A 24,513-nucleotide genomic window follows, 5' to 3' on the forward strand; every position below is an offset into this window, starting at 1 on the left:
TGGGTCAAGGAACTCCACATAAAACCAGAGACAGTGAAACTTATAGAGGAAAAAGTGGGGAAAAGCCTTGAAGATATGGGCACAGGGGAAAAAACTCCTGAATAGAATAGCAATGGCTTGTGCTGTAAGATCAAGAGTGGACAAATGGGACCTCATAAAATTGAAAAGCTTTGGTAAGGCAAAAGACACTGTCAATAAGACAAAAAGGCCACCAACAGATTGGGAAAGGATCTTTACCTACCCTAAATCAGATATGGGACTGATATCCAATATATATAAAGAACTCAAGAAGGTGGAGTCCAGAAAATCAAATAACCCTATTAAAAAATGGGGCTCAGAGCTAAACAAAGAATTCTCAACTGAGGAATACCGAAAGGCTGAGAAACACCTGAAAAAATGTTCAGCATTCTTAATCTTCAGGGAAATGCAAATCAAAACAACACTGAGATTCCATCTCATAGCAGTCAGAATGGCTTAGATCAAAAATTCAGGTGACAGCAGATGCTGGCAAGGATGTGGAGAAAGAGGAACACTCCTCCATTGTTGGTGAGATTGCAAGCTTGTACAACCATTCTGGAAAGCATCTGGCGGTTCCTCAAAAAATTGGACATAGCACTACGGGAGGATCCAGCAATACCTCTCCTGGGCATATATCCAGAAGATGTTCCAACTGGTAAGAAAGGCACATGCTCCACTATGTTCATAGCAGCCTTAATTATAATAGCCAGAAGCTGGAAAGCATCCAGATGCCCCTCAACAGAGGAATTGATACAGAAAACGTGGTACATTTACACAATGGAGTACTACTCAGCTATTAAAAAGAATGAATTTATGAAATTCCTAGGCAAATGGATGGACCTGGAGGGCGTCATCCTGAGTGAGGTAACCCAATCACAAAAAAATTTACATGATATGTACTCACTTATAACTGGATATTAGTCCAGAAACTTAGAATACCCAAGATATAAGATACAATTTGCAATACACATGAACCTCAAGAAGATCGAAGGCCAAAATGTGGACACTTTGCCCCTTCTTAGAATTGGGAACAAAACACCCAAGGAAGGAGTTACAGAGACCAAGTTTGGAGCTGAGACAAAAGGATGGATCATCTAGAGACTAGCACATATGGGGATCCATCCCATAATCAGCCTCTAAACGCTGACAACTTTGCATACATAAGCAAGATTTTTGCTGAAAGGACCCAGATAGAGCTGTCTCTTCTGAGACTATGCTCCGGCCTAGCAAACACAGAAGTGGATGCTCACAGTCAGCTATTCGATGGATCACAGGGCCCCCAATGGAGGATCTAGAGAAAGTACCCAAGGAGCTAAAGGGATCTGCAACCCTATAGGTGGAACAACATTATGAACTAACCAGTACCCCCGGATCTCGTGTCTCTAGCTGCATATGTACCAGAAGATGGCCTAGTGGGCCATCAGTGGAGAGAGAGACCCATTGGTCATGCAAACTTTATATGACTCAGTACAGGGGAAGAAGTGGTAGTGGGTGGGTAGGAGAGTGGGGGGAGGGCTTGGAAATTTTGGGATAGCATTGGAAATGTAAATGAGGAAAATACCTAATAAAAATTTTTAAAAATAAATACAATAAAAATTAAATGGTGACTATGTCAATATATGAAACTGCCGTGACTCATACTCAGTATGGACTCTGATATAAGAAAAACTGATTAATTACACTGTTGTGATCAAAAATTTTTAAAAGGTTGGTATTTTACTGGCAATACTGTACTATACATTTTATATTTTTAGTGGAAATTAAAGTGCAATCAAGAGTAAAAAAATATTTCAAGTACTTACTAGTTTTCCAGATACAACAAATAATCCCTCTGCCCAGGAGAAATCTAATATACTCTCAAATATTACCAAGTGTTATTCAACATTGAGTAACAATCCTGTACCAGTCATAACTACAAGTTGATGATAATATTAATATGATTTAATTTACTCTGTTTTCCTCATGGGCAAAAAAAAAAGTGTCATATGGAGAAGAGAACTTGAAGTTATCTTATATTTTGGATCTGTTTTTCCTTCATAACTTCAATGAAAAAATGAATAAAAATTAAAATGATAAAATAATAATTATCTATCCATGTTAATAATTGTGATAACAAATCAACAAACAAGTATTACCTTTAAGGCTAAAGTATATGAAAACATCTTAAGACACCATTCACTAGGCAGAGGCTCTCACTGATAAACCTCCTAGTTCCATTCCCAGGACCCACTTGGTGGAAAAAGAGGACCAATTTCTGTAGGTTGACTGCTGACTGCCTCATGCTCACCGTAGTATGTGCCCCACATACTAAATAATAAAAAATGCTGCCACCCATACAAATAAAGGTAATTTTTAAGAACTTTTCTTCACTAAATAAAGCACATGAACAATATAACTCAGTTGAAAAGGGGAAGGGGCCAACAATCCCCAAAGATGGGTTAGAACGTTATCTATTAAACACATCTAGAGTCAGGCTAATGTAACTAAGCATCACACGAGTAAATGCAATAATTAAGTCATCTGAACTTCACAAATAAATATAATCTACATTCACATCATTAATAAATTAGGGATAAACTTTATGTTCATAATAACAGAACAATAAATTCAGCACATTTACCAGTTTAAAATATAATGAGTATTTTCCACAGGATTTGAGATTTATTATAAGTGTTCCACATAATCCCTGTAATTTAAACTTTGCTCTAACCATGTGAGGCAAGTGTTTATCACCTATATTTTACAGATTAAAAATCTTAGCCTCAAACATATTAAGGAATTTCTCTGATTGTGGATATAGATACAGCCAGATTTATTGCCACATATGTAATTTTCTTTTAGGAGATATGTTTATATTAATTAGAGGAGTAAATCTGATTGCCTATAAAGAGATAAATAAATAAAATTAATCAGCAGGCTGAATTTTTTTTCAGTGATGTACAATCCACTGCCACAAGGAAGGAAGTTTCTATGCTCTAAGGCCAACATTCTCCCTCCAGTTCCAAGGAATCTACTCTGACAATTATGTCCACCCAGACACACAGCAGTAAGTGCCCACTCACAGTCACAGCCTGGATGTCTACCTGCACATCCATACCACACATGGAGGGAAAACAGTTGCTACAACACTGGAAACACATTTCTTTTGTCATAGATAAGACCATGCATATCCAAAGCAGGCAAATAAGAGATGTGCAGTTATAAGAAACACATGGACGATATGTTTTGAGTTCTCTTATTACTGCAAATGTGCTGAAGAGAGTAAAAATATTTTTTGGAGCAAATACCTTAAAATATATACAGGGATTAATTTTTAAGACAGCTTCATTTCCATTTCTAACAAAGAAAAATATCACTGTACAGTTAAAAAAAAACTAAAATGGGCTATGTCTAGATGTCAGTCCTACTAATACCCAGTGGAAGGTTAATGCAATACCCACACTATCATAGATTCAATACTGAAAATTGATACAATCATTCATTATTCTTTTATTTCATCTAGTCATATCAAAATATTTCAACGTATTATATAGAAATTGTTATAAATGAGTCATTTTTCACACTGATGTGTACTCACAGTGACGGACAAATGTGTTCAGTACATCTAAAACAGAGTATGAGATAGGATACATTACTTCTCGACACTAATCATACCTAAAGGGTGACTGCAATACCTGCACACAGCTTCTTCAAGATCCACATCTCATAGATGTGTTCAATATCTTCAAAAGCCTGAAGCCATCATTTCAGAATCAAAATACAGCCATTTTTATCATTGAAAACAAAAACAAAGCAGAACTTTTTTATGCAATCAGAGTTTTAGATTACAAAACATAGGAGCTGTGCAGTTTTGTTTGTTACTGGTTGAATAAAGAGATAAATTCAGAGCAAGAGCCACTAAGCACACATCTTCATATCCATATGCTCTGCCAGAATAACCTTGCTAGGATCCAAAGTAACCAGAGAGGATTGGGAAGTACAGGGTCCTGGGTCTAAATAATAGTGCCTTATCAACTCAGAAGAAACTTTGAGTAAATACACTTGATAATATAAAGTCAATGACATTTACAAAGGTTTGTGATTTTAAGATATTTACTTTAGTCTATAGCATGATTTAAAACTTGGCATGACCAGAGTTCTAATATGTGTTTTAGAGTTTTGTGGCAAGCCTAGTATTAGCATAAATGAAATCCTACATCTATCACAATTATTACCAACGTGGCTGTGTTTTAGTTGTCAATTCAAAATATTGTTTTAAGTTTAAACTATGTGATCAGTCTGGAGGTTAAGGCTGGCATATATTTTGAATGTTTTATTAAGTGTTCTTGATTCTATAAGAGTCTATGATTATAAATTAAAACTAAGTTACTCTTAAACAAACCATTATTCTCAGGATACTGTGCAAAGAGATGTTGGAAACTTTGATGTGATATTTACCTCATTATCTAAACGAGCAGAGCTATATAAGTATTTTAAACGGAGGAATTACAGTGAACTTCAGAGCAAAGAAATATAAATGTAATTGTAGTACTCCTAAACGTACAGTTTTATCAATTTTGATAGACGTTTTCAAGTTATCTAGTACTATCACATAAGTTTTAAATATGATATTGTTCATTATCAACATCTTTTCCTCTGTTGACAATGTACATTGATTCATTGATTTTATAATGACTTCTATATCCTTTTAAAAGTAATTAAGAAAATGTTTTATGGAGAGAGGGGGATTTTATGGAAATAGTATGTCCAGCATGCAATATAGATTTGAACAAAAACTTAAAAAAAATTGAAAGACGATAACAGAAATGGGTCAGTAGGTAAAGGTGTTAGCTCTGAAAGCCTGGAAACCTGAGTTTGATTTCTGTAACTCCCATAAGGTGCTAAGAGAAAACTGATTCTGCAGAATATCGAATTGGCCTCCGCTTATCCTTTTACTGTTGTGCATGGGTACACATATACATGCATACAAACTCAGCATGTCCATAACGCATGATAATTAAAATTGAAAAAGAAGCAAATAAAAGAAAAATAATCACAATGTATATCTGTCATCTTTAATAATAACAGTCTCTATTGTCACATGGAGCACACTGTACTACAGACAATTAAAACTCATGTAGTTAGCTTGCTTCAGTTGAAATCTATGGTACCTTGTAATCTTGAATAAATATTTTATCGTCAGCATTACCATCTGTATTAGGTTTTAATACCTTCTTGCCCATGCACTACTCAGAAAAATAATCAGAGAAGCAGTTTATTCTTTGGTTTTCTCTCCTAGGTGCTGCTTCTTTAAACCAGGCACATTGCAGAGATTCAAGGTAGAACGGGAAGATGAATGGTACAGAGAAGATCATTAGAAGCACAATGTGACACTCATCATTTTGTGCTGTCACAACACCATCTGTGTCGCACCAGACCAGAGTAACTTTGACATGACAAATAAACCTCTTAGGGGAAACAGGAGCACTATTAATTGTTCCCCTGTCTGGCTACACACTACTGATACACACTCCTCAAATGCAACTCTGTAACTCTGTACACAGTTGTTATTATTGAATTAAAATAGCAATGTATCATGGTTTTTAAAATAACATTCATTTTATCTGCTCCAACAGTGAGACTTAAAGTTTCTCCATCTCAATGGGGTGCCACAAATCCATTCAGCACTAACTTATACTTATTTCCCATTTGGAAGACATGCTACAGACATAAATATTACTTTCTTCACCCTATGGTAAACCTACATCATGTCGTCGGAGCAATCACTGCCTTCAACTGCAATAAATGGTAAGGATATTGATTGATTCCACTGGTTTCTGACATGCTGCACTGACCTCTGCCTGAGCATCATTGTCATTAGCAACCACCACATGGCAGGTGACATCTACCACAGGTTCATAAATGCAGGTTGGCCTGCTTAGCATCTATGTGTAGTATCTCAGTTAAGCCAATCAATGACCTTTTTATCAGTCCTACCATCTAGATCAGAAGTGATCAAATATTCTTGATAAACGGATAACAAACAACTAGTTTAGGCTTTGTCAGCCTTGCAGTCCCTGCACAAGTAGTTATTTGACAGATCCTGCAGTGCTCACAATCTAATAAATGTGATTTTATTCCACTAAAACTAAGGACAAAAATTTTAAGTGCTGCAGCTTGCCTGAGGGTCATTGGCTGCCTGCTCTAGCTCCAGACAATGAAGTGGAGCTGTGGAATAGTTATGTGCCTTACTGAAGGTCACTTATTGATGTCAGTATTTGAAAGCAAGCCATCTTGGGTCTGAGCTCCTAAACACCTCTATAGTTCCTCTAGTATTATATAACTGACATCCTCAAGGACCAAAAGTACTGAGGAAATGGGCATGTTTTACTGTCTTAACAACTGGCGCTGGGATTTCTCTTAGAGGGGGGAAATTTGTTTTAGAGCAGTCTTGGTAAGTCACTTGGAGAAAATTAAGAACTAAAAGACCATTGTCAGCAAGGCCCTGAGTAGGAGAGATCTAAGTGACATTTTGGGGTTCAGCCAGAGATAAAAACGAACTGAATGTATTATGGGTGATTACAGCCTTACAGAAGAAAAAGGCAACTCATAGGAATGGTATTTTTAAAAGAGAATGAGGAGGTTGGGGATTTCTATCACTGTCTTACATGAGCTAAAGGGAGTTAAAAGCACTGCTGCAACAGGCTTAAAAATACAGCCAGACATTTTCTCACATACCACAGTGTGCACAAAAAGGCAGGAGAGGGTCCAGGTGCCATGTGGTACAACCCCTGCTCAGAGTCTCTGCTGTCACTCACCCCTTCCCTGTGCTCTGCTCAGTTCTATTATTAGAAAGGCTTTCTCTGCAATAGGAGAAGACTGCCAGCAGAGAAGGCAGCGGGATGCTTGCTGACTGGCTCCTGTATAGTGAACACAGGGAATAATCTTCTCATTTCACTGGGCAAAATCCCCAAATTAAGAAACATCAAGACCCACAAAATATTGCTAACATTCCTGGTTTACTTAAGGATGGCTAACCTATCGTTCCCTGCAAAGGATTCTCTGACAATTGTCTTAAGGCCACCACATGGGTCCAGAAGCTTCAGGTGTGCCCACTACAAGTATTTGCCTTGGGAAGACTGATAGATGGCTATTCGAAAATATGTGAGATCCTTTGCAGAATACAAAAGGAAAGACTGGGAAAAGATTGGTACAGTATACAGCAACAGCTAGCTGGTAATACACTGAAGCAACTCTAAACCAAGATACATGTGTACACAGCAAACAACGAACAAAGAGAGTTTGCAATAGCATCAAGACATGTATCTCATCAGTAAAAGTCAGCCAGCAGGATGAGGCTGTGCATTCAATCAGGGTCATTCTTTACCTCCAAAACTTTCTTATAATGAACATGAGAGTCCCTGAATTTTAGATACTACAGCTTTGTATGCAAGGCCACTAAACTTTGAGGTTTTACTGATGACATACAATGTGCCCAACATGGAATAAAGGAAAAAATAGTAAACACTTCTGAGAGACTACAAACTCAAAGTTATTATGAAACAACCTAGGAAAAGATTAACTATGGAGCAAACTTGAACTGTGAGGACTATAACTGAAACTTGATGATCTGGAAGAGTCTTCTAGGAGGTAAAATTTCACTGTCCATTATCAATGTCATAAACAGAAGCAAGTGATAAGCTATATCAGCAAGTATTTGAATATATAAAAATATATTCTTGAAAGTATTCAACAGTACAATGTTTTCCTGCAAAAGATTTGACTACATATCTTATTCAATAATACAATACTCTTTCAAAGTCATTAAATTAGGTACTAGTAAAATATAAAAATAATATGAGGTACACAGACTCGACACAAGTATACAGAGGCATAATACAGATAATGCAGGTCTCCAGCAGCCTAGAAAGTTCACATCCATTTGCATTCCCTTATGGACAAAGAAATTTGGTCCCAGTATTACTGGTAAAACTATGTGGTAAATACAGGAATAGAATTTTGATTTGTTCAGAGGAAACATACTTAGAAAATTGTTGAGCAGCCTTTAAATGTGTAATTTATTTTGAAATGAGAACATATTTTATCTGCAGGGTATTCATTTTCTTCATAACAGAATGTGGCATAACTTACTGAGAAGACAGCTTGCTCTTGCACTTAAGAGAAGAACTCGTGGTTACAGGTAGTCGAACATTTTAGAAAGGAAATCACTTAATCTGTTCAATTTAGAGCTTTAGAAGCAATACATTAATGGGGAAAGGAAAAAAGGGTCCAAAGCATAAACGTTTTTAAATTATCTTTTCCCTAGATAAAAATTATAATACCATGGCTTTCAAGCACACATTAAAAATTCAACAATGTACTGGTCTTTCATGATATTATTTTAAGGCTAAATTGCTCAGCTATGCACTGTTAATATTGGGGGTCATTTTTAAGGGAGTATGCTGTGCACTGAAGGATTTTTAACAGCATCTCTAACTTCTACCCACCGGACATCAGGAGCATTTCCAAGTCACAAATATACACACATACACACACACAACCTCAATATATTGTCAAATAGTCCTAGAGAGAAAATTGTTTTGTGTTTGGAATTTAATGTCTTGAGGAATGTTCTGAATATGAATGAACGGCTTCTTAACATCATGGGAATATTAAATCCCTATCAGTAGTTTCAATTTTCAATACATAAATGTTCAGCTGTGAAAAGTACTGTGTGGGCTGTTCAAATGTCCAAAAGTCAAGTTTAGAGTAAATACAAGATTCATAAAAATTAATGAAACAGTTTAAAGATCATGAGAATCAATAGTAAATTGACAAAAGTCAAAATTGTTTCGAAGATACAAAAACAACACTCCTAGTCTTATGTTTATGATCTATGTCCAAAAAGATACCTGTGTTATCTAAGGAATATAGACAATGGGGAACAATGAAAACACAGTGCTGAGATAAATAAGATAAATAAAATGCAAAGTTTAGAATCTACAAACAATTAAAAAGTGGACTAAGAGCTATGGAGATGGTTGAGCAGTTAATAGCACTGGCTATTCTTCCCAAGTTTCAGGGTTCAATTCCCAGCAAATACAAAGTGGTTGACGCCCATCTGGAACTCTAGTCTCAGGTGATCCAATACCCTTTTACCCTTTTCTGGGCTCTATGAACACCAGGTAACACATGGTGCACAGACATACCTGCAGACAAAACAGGCATGCATAGTTTCGTTTTTTGTTTTTTGGGGTTTTTTTTGTTTTTTTTTTTTTTTTACATTAATAGCAAAGGTTACAAAATGGTTATTCTTGAAAATCAGAGTTTATATCACTGCTAAAGTTATCCTTTGTAGTCCCTTTTGTTGTTGCTCAAGTCAGGTACATAGACAACAGTCTTGATTTGGAGAATCCTAATATACTTTTGTTTTTTAGCCATTCAATCAGCATTCTGTCTCTTAAAACGTATAATTTTAGTGTTTTTCACCTACAAATGAGTGTATGTCTTTTCCACATCTGTTATCATAACAACCCCTTTCATTTGATTTCCCTCAATATGCCTAGCATGTTGTCTGCCACATGGGAATCATGGGTACCTTTTCAGGTGCTGGAAGGATGTAGGCATACATGCACATGTGATCGTACACAAGCTCAGAAGGTGTGTTTGTGTGTGTGTGTGTGTGTGTGTGTGTGTGTGTGTGTAGTCAATCTCAATTGCAAGCCTCAGGAGCCATCTACCTTATATTGTGACACAGGGCTTATCTTTGCTACCTGAGGTTCCCTAGCCTTGCTGTCTGGTAAGCCTAAGAATTTCACCTCTCTCTACCTACTGAATCCTGGCACTACAAGTGCATGCCAACACATCCATCTTCTATATGTGGAGCTGGGGACCAAATGTCAAGCTTGAAACTAACATAGCAAACACTTTAGACACAGAAATATATCTTCAGCCTAACAAGTACATGGTTAAACAAATAACTGAATAAATGTTCCTTCTGTCACCATAACAACCATCATTCTGTAAGAGCAATTTGGTAAGAACGCCCCTCATTTGGAGATCTATTTTTGACATTTCGTGATGTTTAATTCACCCAAAACTTAAACTATATTCAGCAACCTTCAACTTTCCAAGATGCAGTATACAACAACATTTTTAATACTCTTGACACTTGAATGTAACCTTCAGCAAGTATCAGGCAAGAAACAAAAGAAAAAAAAAGATTGTTTGTTTGCCTTTTTCCTAATTTGTAAAACTTAGGAAACTTTAAACCTAGTAACACCAATCAAAATACAAAATAGTCAGACTTCAGTTACCAATTCTCTATGCATACTTCTGGCTTGAGTAAAAACAATTTTATGGTTCAAGTATTACACAAAAGTTCTTAAATTCTTCCTATGCTGTAGTATTCCACATAGGCAAAGGTTAGGAGTATTGGTATTAACTCTCTACACCAAGTAATATGTGTCATTCAGAACCCGGGATTTTGTCTATCATGAGCTAATACTGTTACAGAAAAAGAAAATCAGATCTACTGTTAAAGGGGCAGGAAAGCACTTCATTTTTATATTTCCGTGTGACATGAAAAGAGATAAGCAATTTTCCTGCTGATATTATAACCTTCCTGTGAAGCTTAACAAAACTCCATCTGCCTTCAGAAATGCAGAGAAAACTCACCTGGGCCAGAACACCTCCTGAGAGGCTGAAGCAGAAGAATAGTCAGTTGTTGGTCACTCTGGATTGCGGGATTTTGCTGAAAAGACCCTGATAGAGCTGTCTCTTGTGAGACTATGCTTGGGCCTGGCAAACACAGAAGTGGATGCTCACAGTCAGCTATTGGATGGATCACAGGGCCCCCAATGGAGGAGCTAGAGAGAGTACTCAAGGAGCTGAGGGGATGTGCAACCTTATGGGTGGAACAACAATATGACCTAACCAGTGCCCCCTGGAGTTCGTGTCTCTAGCTGCATATGTATCAGAAGATGGCCTAGTTGGCCATCAGTGGAAAGAGAGGCCCATTGGTCGTGCAGACTTTATCTGCCTCAGTACAGGGGAACGCTAGGGCCATGAAGTGGGAGTGGGTTGGTGGAGGAGTGGGGGCGAGGGTATGGGGGACTTTTGGAATAGCACTGGAGATGTGAATGAAGAAAGTACCTAATAATAATAAAAATAAAATAAAATAAAAAGAAATTCACTTACAATGGATTCAGGGTAAAAGAGAAGCTACAAAGAAAAATAATGAATTGTGAGCCCCCAAAACACTTTTCTCCCGTCTTGTTCTCAACCCAATGAGTGACCACGCCTGAGAACACAGATGAAGATCGCCTCCAAATTCTGCACAGTTGTCGTTTAATATTAATGTATAGTAACAAAATAACGAATGTCACAAATCAGCTTACTTTTCAAGTACACTGGTAGGTACATCAGGTAGAAAAGTCGTTTAGAAAGTGAGAAAATCTCTTCTACAGGCTGGAGATGTTCTGGGGGTTAGAAGTCTGTTAATAAATTCCAAAAAGAGCATGCTAATAGTGCCAACGATGTTACATCAGACACAGAGATAGAAAAAAATGTCTATTGACAGAGTAGAAGATAGCTGATGTTTATTTGGCTCTAAACCCACAATATTCTGAGTTCTATACATTATTAGTCAGTCAGCCATCCTTGGAGAAGGTTCACCGTCATGTGCGGATTCTTTCCAGGAATTTTCATGAATGCAAATGAGAAAAAAAAAAGGAAAAAAGGAAAGAGAGATGGAGGGACAGAGGGAAGGTGGGAGGTAGTGAGGAAGGGAGGAAAGGGAGGGAGGGAGGGAGGGAGGGAGGGAGGGAGGGAGGGAGGGAGGGAGGGAGGGAGGGAGGGAAGGAGGGAGGAAGGAAGGAAAAAGAGAAGAGAGGAAGTGGAAAACAGGAATGGTGGACAATGGCTTTTTAAAATCAAATTTCTACCATAACCTTAGCTCAATACAAAAATGAAAATATCTAGCTTTTTCTAGTTATTTCATTTTTGTGAGATTTTTTTTTGAGGTAGTAACACTGGAAATTGGTCTCATGGCCTCATGTGTGCTAAGCATTTAACTATCTCTGTAGGTCTGACACTAGTGCCACTGTCTTGAAACAAGCCACTCCAAGTTTCTTGACCTTCCCCTAAATCTCACATTGAGTTGGATAAACAGATGGTTCTACATAGTAGATTTTACCTTCTGGAAAATAATTTACAATTTTTAGACCTCTTTGGCGGATGTGTGGTGCCTGAAACAGTAAGACAATGATGGAGCAAGACCACACCTTAACCAAAACTATTTACTTACGTAAATCTTTTTATTCTTAGCTCAATCTTGACTTCATACCACAACCAAGAAGATTTGCTTGTGGGAACAATAGGATCTCTTTGTCCTGGTTTCCAAAGTGGCCACATTGAATAAATACCCTCCTCTTTCTTTCCACTATTACTTACTGGATTCATTGCTATCAGAGGGAGTGCATGCAGGTCCTGGACATGAGAGAAGAAGCTCTGCATCACCATGCTAACCCATTGCTTATTCCTCTTCTATGCCCTGGTTCAGGCCAAAGAAATTGAGCTGAGACTTCACAGAAAGAGAAGATGTGGAACCTGTTGCTAAAGCGTTATCCCCATAAATAGATCCTTGCTCATGGATTCTAATATTATTTATTGCTAACAAATTTCTATTATGAAATTTATGGGTAACTGAATGTAGAGTGGGAAAGAGAGAAAGTAGAAAAACATAAAAAGGAAGAGGGGGAGAATGATGAAAATAGGAGCAAAGCCAAACTGGGGGCGGGGAGGAAGAGGCTAGGAGGAAGGAAAGAGAGAAAAATGGATGGAAAGAAGGGCTTAGTCAAAGACTACCGTTATGTTCAGTAGCATAAGTTCATAACTGTGAAATTGCAAACAATTTACATGCTTATGACTATTTCCCATATGTAGAATATTCTTCAGTTGGTAACACTCAATTGATATCTTTCCAGGAACATCTACAACAAATTTTGGAAAAATCAGTTCTTAGGGTAGTCAGAAACAGAACATCAAAATATCTGACCAAGACAAGTATTCCCTTCTGCTATAGGGAAAGTAGGACAATGTGTAAAAGTGCATTATCATTTCATTTGGGTCCCAAGGCAATAATAACATTAACAACAACAACAACAAAAGATTTATTATGCACAGTCACTAGGCTAAGATTTCATGGAACAAACAAAATAACTTCACGGTTTACTCCTGTCACCATGCCAATTTGTAGAACAGTGTGATGTCATGAGTCTATTAACTGCTAGAAAACTTCATGTTAATGTCAAAATCCAAATCCAAAGAGTTGCACCAAATCACTCCAATGGGAATGCAGGGACAGTGGACTTATCCAGCCGTTTTGATTCACACCTTTCTTTATCTCAGTGGTACTTCATCCTGTCAGTGTGGTTAACTCAAGGGACATCTGCAATGATGGAGACCTTTTTTCAATTGTCACTCAGTTGGGAGGGTGTTACTGACATCTAGTGGCCACATCCCAGGAGTGCTGCATAGTAGTCCATGATCAGGACCACCTAGAAGTGGGGAAAAAAAATCATCTTATAAAAATCCACTGTGGAAATGTCTACTGTATTGCCTGAATTGAAATGCATGTGGTTTTCAGTTCCTCAACAGCACATTAGTCAGATGGATTATGACAAAGTCCAGATTTGGATCTGGATGTAGTTTTGATTGATACTAATGTACACAAGGGAAGAAAAAAAAGTGTATGAACGTAGAAGAAGAAACAATGGTCTTTGCATGAGCCATTTTCAATTATAAATTTAGAAGATATGTAGTTACTACAGACACTGGAGTTTTCTGGACACTCATTATATTTTCAGTGTAATAAAATCACTACCAACACCATTACTACCACCACCACCATAACAACAACAACAACACACACCACCACCACCACCAGCAGCAGCAGCAGCAGCAGCAGCAGCAGCACCACCCCACACAGTGGTTCAAACTTTGTGCTTCAGTACCTGATCCTGCCCCCCCTCCCCCCGCCCCACCTTCTCTCTCCCTCCCAGGTCCCTCCCTCTCTCTACCTCTCTCTACCTGATTATTTTGTTTCCCCTTCTAAGTAGAACTGAAGCACCCACACTTTGATCTACTTCATATGGTTTGTGGGTTGTATCATGGGTATTCTGACCTTTTGGGTTAATATCCAATTATCAGTAAGTACGTACCATTTGTCTTTTTTTTTTTTTTTTGTGACTGGGTGACCTCACTCAGGATGACATTTTCTAGTTCCATCTATTTGCCTGTGAAATTCATGAAGTATTTGTTTTTAATAGCTGAGTAGTTCTCCATTGTGTAAATATACCACATTTTCTGTATCTATTCCTCTGTTACGGGACATCTAGGTTGTTTCCAGCTTCCGACTACTATAAATAAGGCAGCTATGAACATAGTGGGGCATGTGTCCTTGTTATATGTTGGAGTATATGCACAGGAGTGGTATACCTGCATCTTCAGGTGGGAGCAGAAAGGAGTAGGACAGAATGTCAGGAATTTGAGAGGAGTGGGGGATGGGAAACTGAGGTTAACCACTAGAAAGTTCCAGATGCTAGGAAGGTGAGAGGTTCCCCAGACCCAACTGGGATGACATTAGCCAATACCCAACAAAGGGGAGATAAAACCTGTACAGACCATATCTACTGGATAGACACTGCACCCAGTTGAGGGATGGGACCACACACAAATTTCAAAAATTTTAAACTAGAATTGTTCCTGTCTAAAGGAAATGCAGGGACAAAGAGTGGAGGAGAGACTGAAGGAAAGGCCATCCAGATACTGCCCCACCTAGAGATCCATCCCATCAAACCCAGACATTATTTCTGATGCTAAGAAGCTCTTGCTGACAGGAGACTGATATAGCTGTTCCCTGAGAGATTGACAGAGCCTGACCAATGCAGATGCAGATGCTTACAGCCAACCATTGCACTGAGCATAGAGACCCCAATGGAAGAGTCAGGGGAAAGAATGAAGGAGCTGAAGGGGTTTGCAACCTCATAGGAAGAACAAGAATCTCAACTAACCGGATAACCCCCCCCCATCCCAAAATCCTAGGGACTAAACTACCAACCAAGGGATACAAATGGAAGGATCCGTGGCTCCAGCCGCATATGTAGCATAAGATTGCCTTATCTGGCATCAGTGGGAGGAGAGGCCCTTGGTCCTGTGGAGGCTGGATGACCAGCATAGGAGGATGCTAAAGTGGTGAAGAGGGAGTGGGTGAGTGGATGGGGCAACACTCTCAAAGAGGCAGCGGAAGAAGGGAGGTTTCCAGAGGGGAAACTGGGAAGAGGGATAACATCTGAAATGCAAATATATAAAATAACCAGTAAAAAAATTAGAAAAAAACGTGAAAACAATACACTTGGTTACATAATCTTTGTTTTTTTTTTTTTAAGAGCTTTGTGCTTCACTTGAATGACGAATTATAAAGGCTTGCCTCGTCTACAAGCAGCTTGTCTTGGCAGCTGATTCATCTGGCAGGGGGATTTCTTCAGAAATACCTGCATGGGTGTAGTTGTCTAATAAGAGACTTTAGCTAGGTTATTTCTAAATGGAAACTTTAGTAAAAATAAAATTTCCCTTTAATCATCAATTTAGAGAAACATTTCCATATGAAAGAATCTAAGCGACTGGAAATTCCATAGAAATTAGATCCCACGAGCAGCAATCATATCAGCTTGAGCCTCTTTGACCATTGTCTGATACCGATCTATCTTTCTATTATAGGTGGAACTATTTTCTGTTCCATCAGTTTTTCGTTACACTCAGTTAAATTACATCACTGTTAATACATCAAGGATCTTGATGATGAAACCACATGGGCGTGGCTTCCAGTCATATGTTGAGTGAGCAATTTTGAGCACACCAGTCCTATCGTCCTAATGGTTTTGCTTTAGGTTTTATGCCTAGGAAAGCACAATTAATCCTTCACTCCAATCATGACAGGCAGAATTAACAGAGTACTTGCTGGAAACTACAACATATTCATAGGTTCTGGATGGTTCTAGGACACAAGCCTCATGAATCTAGTCTCTCTAAATACTTAGAAGCCAAGACCCCTGAACTTCCACTGTTACTGGAATCTCAGAGCAAGGAAAGGAGGTGGAAACAGGACACGTATCGAACAATACTCTGTACGACTTAAAAGAAATAATAAAATAAAAGGCAACATCACCTCTAAAACTAAGTGTGTTCTTGTGTTTGTCTGAGAAACCACTGAACTACAACAAAAGGAGATTTTTAAAAATAAGGAATACTTTACAAAAAAAATGTTAAAAGGAGAAACACTATCAATTTTCCCCTGATTTCAAATATTTCCACTTCCAAGCAATGCTTACCATGAATTTTTATTTTCAAAACTATTATTCAAACATCATTGAAAAAAATGAGAACTTGGGTTTTAATGAGTATAAAGTGTGACAGTAGCAAGAAGGATAAACTCTAAACACAGAGGAAAGATTTCTGTGTATCAGGGACCAGTAAAGCTTTGTGTTTAGCTACCACAACATCCTCCTCCAAACAACAGAAGAAAATACCGTGCATATTATTGAGTTACAAATGGCAAGTCTACTTACTGCAATTATTTAAAATTTGCTTGAAAATAGCACAAAATAAGTCTGGAGCTATTCCTGTGTCTTCCTTTTGTACGTGCAGGGGAAAGAGACACAAGAAGCACCATTAGAAGTAAATGACTTGAGAATTGTTCAGGGAAATATGTTCACTTTAGATGCTGGGTGGAGAGAGTCATGTGAGCAACAGGGAAAAGCAGTCATGTTTACCATGGTTAGTGGGAGGGAAAAAAAAGGAAAACAAGGAAAAGGACAAATAGAAGTTAAATCTATTGCAAGACTAAAGGACACTTCTCAGGTTACCACCTTAGACTTTCTGCTTTTCTCATAAATTCCCAGATGCATGTGCTTTGAAAATATAAACATATACCTAATATATAGGTCATGAATTGTTAGAGTAGAAATAATCGGACAGCTTTAATTGTTGAAGAATAATAATTAGTCTGAGATACTTATTGATAAAAATAAAACTCAGGAAAATACTTTTATACAAGGGAACATCAAAATCAAATCACAGATAAATCAACATTTAAAGTTCTTCTAAATGAACCCAACAAATTACTTAAAGCAATGATTCTTCAGCCTGTTGCTGCTAGTAAATTTTCATAATTTTGGTATAAGGCTGATAAGCCTCTTTTTCAGATGTGGTGGTAGAGTTTAATGTAACCTGTTAATAAAAATATATTTATGTTAGGGAATGTTGTGGAGGTTTTATTGTGAACAATAATCAAAGCAAGCAGTTAAAGAAATCTGTAAGACTCCACATCTCAAACCCTTATAGGCATAGAGTTATTGCTTTTTTATTAAAATTGAAATTAGAGAGATGATTGTGAATGCTGCGCCAAAGGCACTGAAAATTCTAATAATTTTACTGGGTCACTCACATAACAGAGAACGACCACACTGTTTTGTATGCTGGGCTACTCAAAAGGGGCCTGCCTCTAGCCTGACTGATAAGTACTCTTCAATTAAGTTCTACCTTTAGCTTCAGACAATTAGATGACTAATAAAAATGCCCAAACAGCTAGGAATACAAGCTCCATGTTTACTCAGTCCCTCCCGTTTAAGTCAACACCATTGAAATGAATTCAAACAAACTACGAAATGGGTTCTTCTTGACAAACTTTGAACCAAGGTGACCATGGTTCAAGCTTGTTTGTTGTTTGTTGGGAAATACAGAAGAATTTAAAAAGAAGAGATTTAAAGGATTGGAATGCAGATACATTGAACAGCTTAACATTTCTCAATATTCTGCAGATATTTGATGGAAAGAGATTTTTGTAAGTTGTAATACTAATCATCAAGCTAAAGCATGTGAATATACATGTGAATGTGAATTACATGTGAATATACATTTGATTACTACACAAGAGCTACGTCAAGGGTATACCTGACAGTCTTTATAACTGACCCGGTCTTACATGGACTGAGAAGTTTCTCTATCTTTTGTATATAAAGTTCAAATCCATTAGGCATCTATATTTGGAAAGAATATCTTGACTGGGGTCAATGAAGTGTCATGAGATGGTATTCTAAACCAAAAGGACTATGGGAGAGGAAGAGACAGCTGAGATTGCTTTCTCAGGTCCACATAAAGAGCATAAGGACTCAGGAAGAAGTTGTAATCTGCAAGCCCAGAAGAAAACTTCAGGAAATCATTGCTGATGGAGCCAAGGTCTTTTGCCTTGGGTGCTTAGAACTGTGGCAAAATTAATTTACTTCATGTGGAAAGCCATCTAGCCTTGCTATTTCTTACAGCACAGAACGAAGACTAATAAATTCTTTATCTTTTATTCCCCACCCTTCCGTCAAAACTGCATGTTTTGCTACCTGCATCTACATGTTTTTATGTATATATCTATATATTTATTTATCACATGATTGTTTATTTAATCATTTAATAATATTTTGACTGTTTGCTAGGAATGATTATTTTCAAAGTCATTTGTAAAAGTAACTTTTATTCACCTCACAGAATTGTCATCTCCAAGGCTGGCTGCTGAATAAACATACCCATTCTAGTTTTCTGAACTCTTTTTTTATTTTTTTTTAATTAGGTATTTTCCTTGTTTACATTTTCAATGCTATCCCAAAAGTCCCCCATACCTACCCCCCAACCCCCTACCCACCCACTCCCCCTTCTTGGCCCTGGAGTTCCCCTGTACTGGGGCATATAAAATTTGCAAGTCCAAAGGGCCTCTCTTTGCAGTGATGGCCAACTAGGCCGTCTTTTGATACATATGCAGCTAGAGACAAGAGCTCTGGGGTACAGGTTAGTTCATAATGTTGTTCCACCTATAGGGTTGCAGTTCCCTTTAGCTCCTTGGGTAATTTCTCTAGCTCCTCCATTGGGGGCCGTGTGATCCATCCAATAGCTGACTGTGATCATCCACTTCTGTGTTTGCTAGGCCCCGGCATAGTCTCACAAGAGACAGCTATATCTGGGTCCTTCCAGCAAATTCTTGCTAGTGTATGCAATGGTGTCAGCGTTTGGAAGCTGATTATGGGATGGAACCCTGCATATGGCAATCACTAGATGGTCCATCCTTTTGTCACAGCTCCAAATTTTGTCTCTGTAACTCCTTCCATGGGTGTTTTGTTCCCAATTCTAAGAAAGGGTAAAGGGTCCACACTTCGTTCTTCTTGAATTTCATGCATTTAGCAAATTGTATCTAAGCCTAATAAACAGCTTCAATGAAGTAGCTGGATATAAAATTAACTCAAACAAGTCAATGTCCTTTCTGAACACAAAGGATAAACAGGCTAAGAAAGAAATTAGGGAAACAACACCCTTCTCAATAGTCACAAATAATATAAAATACGTTGGCTTGACTCTAACTAAGGAAGTGAAAGATCTGTATGATAAGAACTTCAAGGCTCTGAAGAAAGAAATTAAAGAAGATCTCAGAAGATGGAAAAATCTCCCATTCTCATGGATTGGGAGGATCAACATTATAAAAATGACTATCTTGCCAAAAGCAATCTACAGATTCAATGCAATCACCATCAAAATTCTAACTCAATTCTTCAACGAATTAGAAAGGGCAATCAGCAGATTCAGCTGGAATAACAAAAAACCTAGGATAGCAAAAACTCTTCTCAAGGATAAAAGAACCTCTGGTGGAATCACCATGCTGAACCTAAAGCTGTACTACAGAGCAATTTTGATAAAAACTGCATGGTACTGGTATAGTAACAGACAAGTAGACCAATGGAACAGAATTGAAGACCCAGAGATGAACCCATACACCTATGGTCACTTGATCTTTGACAAGGGAGCTAAAACCATCCAGTGGAAGAAAGACAGCATTTTCAACAATTGGTGCTGGCACAACTGGCGGTTATCCTGTAGAAAAATGCGAATTGATCCATTACTATCTCCTTGTACTAAGGTCAAATCTAAGTGGATTAAGGAACTCCACATAAAACCAGAGACACTGAAACTTATAGAGGAGAAAGTAGGGAAAAGCCTCGAAGATATTGGTACAGGGGAAAATTTCCTGATTAGAACAGCAATGGCTTGTGCTGTAAGATCGAGAATCGATAAATGGGACCTCATAAAATTGCAAAGCTTCTGCAAAGCAAAAGACACCATCAATAAGACAAAAAGGCCACCAACAGATTGGGAAAGGATCTTTACCTATCCCAAATCAGATAGGGGACTAATATCCAATATATATAAAGAACTCAAGAAGGTGGACTCCAGAAAATCAAATAACCCCATTAAAAATGGGGCTCAGAGCTGAACAAAAAATTCTCACCTGAGGAATACCGAATGGCAGAGAAACACCTGAAAAAATGTTTAGCATTCTTAATCTTCAGGGAAATGCAAATCAAAACAACACTGAGATTCCATCTCACAGCAGTCAGAATGGCTTAGATCAAAAATTCAGGTGACAGCAGATGCTGGCAAGGATGTGGAGAAAGAGGAACACTCCTCCATTGTTGGTGAGATTGCAAGCTTGTACAACCATTCTGGAAAGCATCTGGCGGTTCCTCAGAAACTTGGACATAGTACTACCAGAGGATCCCGCAATACCTCTCCTGGGCATATATCCAGAAGATGTCCCAACCGGTAAGAAGGACACATGCTCCACTATGTTTATAGCAGCCTTATTTATAATAGCCAGAAGCTGGAAAGAACCCAGATGCCCCTCAACAGAGGAATGGATACAGAAAATGTGGTACATCTACACAATAGAGTACTACTCAGCTATTAAAAAAAATGAATTTATGAAATTCCTAGCCAAATGAATGGACCTGGAGGGCATCATCCTGAGTGAGGTAACACATTCACAAAGGAACTCACACAATATGTACTCACTGATAAGTGGATATTAGTTTTCTGAACTCTTGCTGGCTGGTTCAACTCAGCAGTCCTGGCTCAAACTCCTGTCTGAGCTGACTTACTCAAACTGGCTTTTCTTAGCTTCTGACTGAATTACTCTGCTTGGCCTCAGACTAACTATAGCAATCTGTTCTAATCTTCAAATTCCTCATTGTCTGGCTCATTCTATCTTCAACTGTGTCTACAGTCTTCTCTCTGCCACCCTTCTCTATAAAATCGCCCCAGTAAAAACTGTCTCCTCCAAAAACTGAACTGCTATGAACTACACTACACTACACTGCCTCTCAACGCAGTAACTCAATTGAACAGAACAGAACTCACTGATTAAATTTCAGAGGTCTTCTTGCCTCTGTCTCTTCAGTGCTGAAATTAAAGGTGTGGACCAAAAAAACCCCGACCTAAGCTTTTCTTTACCTGAAACTTACTTTATACCAATTTGACCTTGAACTCAGAGATCTGCTCGTCTGTGTCTCCTGGAATTAAAGGCACGTGTGTATTCCAGCTGGCTCACACAGACCTCAAAGCTCTTAGGATATGATTCCTTGATAGAGTAACCATGGTGCCGATGTCAAATTCCTCTACTGTTATTCCCCAAAATGATCCTAAAATCAGATGCATTTCCTCCTAAATGTTAGATATTAGAACTAGTCTTTATCCTTTCCAGTATTTTTGCTTTGTTATAACAACTACCAAGTAAGAGTGTCAAACAGAAGCCTTCATCTAACCAAATCATGTCTTCCCCATTGCTGGTCTTCTTTTAGGAAGGGAGGGGATGAAAGTATTTTAATAGATTTTATATGTACCACAGCTTATTTGCTAAACATACAAGGGAAAAATGGGGAATGACCGTAACTAAGATTCTTCTTATACAAGTAAAGAATTCAATTGCCTTATGTAAAATGGTTTTAGTTTTTAACTCCAGCTTCAAGTGATGAACTTGTACTACGTCAATAATTGCTTCTCCCTCTGTATTTCTACAAACATTACCATTCACAATCTTCTTCCATCTTGCTACTTGCAAAGACTCATGTAAAAACTGAAACACCATCAATGTGTGGCCATCCAAGTTGTGCAGTAGAAAATTATAACTAAACGTGATAGTGGCACCAGGTAACAAGCAAGATATAACATGAAAATCTATGAAGGAACAGGTGGTTTTTTTTTGTTTTGTTTTGTTTTGTTTTGTTTTGTTTTTTGTGACTGTCCCACAATTTATCTTCCAGGGTACTGCCTTTTGTACTTCAACTAGGACACGGTGTATAAGACATTAGTAATATTAATAACTATCTTACAAGTAAATTTTGTTCTTCTATACTTAGCTTTATAAACACTTTAGTAAGCTCCATTCTACGGCACTGATCATGGTTTTAAAATGTGTAGTATCTGTTAGGATGGAGTATGGTCTCTTGGAACTCAAAACTCTGCTGAGTCCTCTTTGAGCCTACTGTAGGCATTTTGCAACCCACACATACATGCATATGTTTGATATGTAATATATGATTTTTATGGTTGGTTGCTTGTGTGCTTGTGTGAGACTTAAAGAAAAGAACCCACATTTTCTCACAGCCAGCTTCTGAAGTAACTGGAAATCCTGATAAATTGCAGCCAATGAAACTGTGGAACTTGTGAATTTGTTATTACTCAATAAATCATGTTATTAGACACACACACAGAGAGAGAGAGAGAGAGAGAGAGAGAGAGAGATACACACACAGTGTCTGTCATCTACTTGACACAGCAGCAAGTTATATACAGGACAAGTGCTTATAGGGCATTAATTACAGGAGGAAACATACACAGTGCCAAATTAACACATTCTGAGTATATATCTAGCCACAAGTTTAATTTAGACTCCCAAAACACTCATCTTATAAATGCCAAGCAATATTTTAGGTTTTGCCAAATTCCTACAACTCTCAAAATTTCACAAGCTATGAATTCTAAATGATATTTCCCTTCCTCTTAATTTGTTTGGGTTGCGAAGGAAATGACATTTTCCAACATATTTCCAACTTAAATTAGGGTTTTCTGCTATGAAAACACAACTCCTCTTCTTGGAGAAACTCAACCTCTCTGCATCTGAACGGTTCTTGGTGAAGCAATGGCTGTTCCTGAAGCTTATTTTGCTTAATGTGTTTGGTCAAGAGATAAGACTGAAGTAAATTCTAGTGAAAACAGAGAACTCACATAACATGGTTGGCCCCTAAAGACATGAAGGCTGTTTAAATTTCAGGTTTCTTTCTTTTTTATTGGATATTTTATGTATTAACACTTCAAATGTTATCCCCTTTCCCAGTTTCCCATCCGGATTCCCCCTATACCATCCTCCCTCTCCCTTCTTCTATGAGGGTGGTACCACTCCCATCCACCCACTCCCACCTCACTGCCCTGTCATTCCCCTACACTGGAGCATCAAGCCTTCACAGGACAAAGGGCCTCTCCTCCTATTGATGCCCTACAATGCCATCCTGTGCTACATATGCAGATGGAGCCAAGGTGAGGTTGGGATCCAAGAACAAATCTATTTCTTTAGACAAGTCTTTATTTGTTGTATCTAATTTACTATTGATATTTTCAACTCTTACTATCTAAGAAGAGATAAACTCACAATCAAAGAGTGAAAAGAGAAAATCTTAACATAATTTTAAAAACTTTATATATAAAGGGGTTTTATAATTTTCAGACTTTACCAATCAGCTTTTTACTTTAAAGGGTAAATGTATTAGTTCTGTGTGCTATAACCTTAATACCATAGATCTTGACCTGCCTTAAACACTAGAATAGTTTATAGTTCTTGAAACTAGATTCACGATCAAGATGGCATATTGTTGTTTTCACATGGGTACATGCTAGTTATCTTCACATGGTCAGAGAGAGTTCACAAATACCTCTTTTCATAAAGGTACTTATCCAGTGGGAAGTAGTCCCTTGTGTATAGCCCTCATTAACCATAGTTATTTTCATCTAAGTATTATCTTCAAATATACTTTAATTTGGAGTTGGGCTTTGACATATGCATTTGGAAGGCATACATACAATTAGTCTGTAACAGAATATTCTGTCCAGAAGAGCCAAAGAGTCTCTGCAGAGTGAACTTGATATGATTTAATTGAAGTCTGAAGCATCATCAGTTTCCTCTGAATGTTCTTGATTTTCTGTAAATCAGAAGGAAGCACACACTGCTTTCTCATTGTTTGATTATCAGATTGTGTGTGTGTGTGTGTGTGCATGTGTGCTCTGCTTTGCAGCAATAGTAAACCTACCCAACGGCATCTAGAAAATCTTTTTATGTAAAATCCTATCAATAAATGATGTGCATGTAGTCCTTCAGTATACTAATTTTTTCAGGCTGTTCACAATCCAGACTGGATTATCTTATATATAGGATTACACACACACACACACACACACACACAAACACACACACACACACACATGAGTGCTCATGAAAGCACACACAAATTGCAAGCACAGCATAGCAAATAACAAATATTTTCTAAGCTCCTATTATGGGAAACCATTACTAGCCATTATAACAGAGTTCTT

The sequence above is a fragment of the Mus musculus genome, chromosome 16, assembly GCF_000001635.26.
Source record: "Mus musculus strain C57BL/6J chromosome 16, GRCm38.p6 C57BL/6J".
Classification (NCBI taxonomy): domain Eukaryota; kingdom Metazoa; phylum Chordata; class Mammalia; order Rodentia; family Muridae; genus Mus; species Mus musculus.